General features: G+C 48.0%; 1 pseudogene; it reads right to left on the minus strand.

The window, feature by feature from the left end:
• Positions 1–1287: 1287 nt before the first annotated feature.
• LOC103679788 lies at positions 1288–2096 on the minus strand (annotated as a pseudogene).
• Between the last annotated feature and the right edge of the window lie 362 nt (positions 2097–2458).

Genomic DNA, 2458 nt, shown 5'->3' on the forward strand with positions numbered 1-2458 from the left:
GATATTATCTGATGACCCTTCTCATACTTACACATTTTTTTTTTTTTTACAAAATATTTCCAGAACGTCACCTTCTTCTGTAACCGAGACTTTACTGCACGTGTCTGCTTTGTGACAGTGTATCTTTTCCGCCCAGGATGGAAGGGAAAGTCCCCGATTTACACACCTGAAGGCACTGGGGGATGACAGGGGTAGTTTTCAGAGGGACAGGAGCAAGAGGTGGGGTAGCCATGTTAAACATGAATGGAGGAGCTTGGCTATGGGCGTTTTGCCAAGACACAGAAAAATCCATCAGCTCGAGGACGTCTGTCACCTGTGACAAGGCCCAGCCTTCACCAGCGTCACCTCAAAGCCAGAAGACACCTAGGTTTTATTCTTCCTATCGTGTGGGCCACTTCACAAGGGCAGAAACACGCAAGCTCCACTGAACTGCCGAATTCTAGAGCTAGAAGAGGCTTTCGATGTCATGTCATCCCCATGTTGCAAACTGGTGGCCAGCTGGGTCCCCGCGATGGACACAACTTTGGGTGGCCTGCACAGTGTTTTTGTTTCTCCATTTATTGTCAACATTTGCAAATCAGGAGATTTCAGATAAAAATAAAGTTTGAGAGATTTTCTTGAGGCTCTGGCCACTCTGGCCCCATTCCTACATGGGAAAAACTGAGAGGCAACCATTCCTTGTGCTTCCAGAGGCCCAAATCCCTACCCTTCACTTACGCACAGCACGTCCAGATGCACCTGGGTTTGTGACCCCTCGCCTGAACTCAGCCCGCATCCCACAGCCTTGTTCCCCTATGAGGAGACAGGAACCTAGAAAGTGAGGTGCTTCCCAAGGCCTCACGGCGACTAACAAGGAGAGTCCCTGCCGAGTCCCTTGCTGTGCCAGGGACTGTTCTAGGGTGCTTTGTTTTAGTTAAAGCATTCCTAAAAAGTTAAAACAAAACAAAACAAAACAAAACCCAAAACCGATCATTCAAGAAAAAGGAAGGCAGCATTCTGTGGTGGGAAAGGCATTGTGTTGGGTTTCAGACAGACCCAGATCCAAACCCCGGTATTTTGCTGTTGTTGTTGTTGTTGTTGTTGTTTTGTTTTTTGTTTTGTTTTGTTTTTTAAAGATTTTATTTTTATTTTTTATTTATTTGACAGAGATAGAGACAGCCAGCGAGAGAGGGAACACAAGCAGGGGGAGTGGGAGAGGAAGAAGCAGGCTTCCAGCGGAGGAGCCCGATGTGGGGCTCGATCCCACAATGCCGGGATCACGCCCTGAGCTGAAGGCAGACGCTTAACCGCTGTGCCACCCAGGCGCCCCTGTTGTTGTTGTTTTTTGACAGATCCTGCCACAGGTTTATTTGTACAAATACACAGGAGGACACCAGCCCCAGAGAGCCAGAAGCCTAGGGGTCATACCAGTCCTTGCATCCTCACATTGGCAGACAGAGACTCTATACTTGGAAACTTCCTGGGGGCCTGGGCACCTTTTGGAGCCTGAGCCACAGCTGCCTCCTGGGCCTTGGGTTGAGCCTTGGCCTTGGACTTTGGCCGGCAGAGCCCGAGACGCTTGGCAATGTGGGCATGAGCATGTTTCCCAAGTTTGTGGTGAGCGATGTAGGCAAGTCGAGCTTGTGGCTGCCACCCTTTGAGATCCGGGGCTTGACCTCCTTGGGCTTGATGAGGGCTCGGACAGCCTTGGCATGGGCACTCATGGTCTTGGTGTTGTGGGCTTGCATCTTCTTCAGGCCCTTCTTGTTGTGCTTCTTGGCAAAGCACAAGTTCCTCGGGAACTTGGGGTCTATGCCCCTTAAGAGATTTGTATCTTTGTGACCAGGGTTTCTTGATACCATTTCTATGCCATTTTCGTGGAATGGTCATGCATGCTGTGGTTCTTGGACTTGGCCATGTCTACACTGAAGCCCACAGCTCCCCCAAACCCTGGTATTTAGTACTTGAGTAGAATTATGTGGACATCTACCAATGAGCCAAGCAGAGAGAAAATATCTTTGGTTCTCACTCTTAGCTGTGTGACCTTGTTCCCCCTCATAACTTCTCTGACCTGCACAGTGGGAATACTGATACCCTAGGGCTGGTGTGACGGTTGGTGCTCATTCTGTGAAGTCTTTCCTGATACCCTATGCCTGGTCATCAGTCCCCACTGCCCCATTAACTCCCTAAAATGTGACAACACCTTCCTTTGTGCCATTTGGCCCGGGGGGGTGGTGCTTTTGTTCTAGAAAAATGATGGGGAAGGGGAACTGAATAAATATGGAAGATCAAAAATCAAATGCCAAAACACTTTGTGTGTGTGCGCGCACGCTTGTAATTATTTTAAAAATTCACTGAATTTTGATATTGAAGCAATTGGCTGAAAGAATATACAAAACTTGGACAGATTCATAATCTGAGACTATAAAAGAACAAGGGGATTCATCTTAAGAAAATGAAAAACACCGTCATGGACGAA

This window comes from Ursus maritimus, unplaced genomic scaffold (assembly GCF_017311325.1).
Source record: "Ursus maritimus isolate PB19 unplaced genomic scaffold, ASM1731132v1 scaffold_186, whole genome shotgun sequence".
In the NCBI taxonomy this organism is placed as follows: Eukaryota; Metazoa; Chordata; class Mammalia; order Carnivora; family Ursidae; genus Ursus; species Ursus maritimus.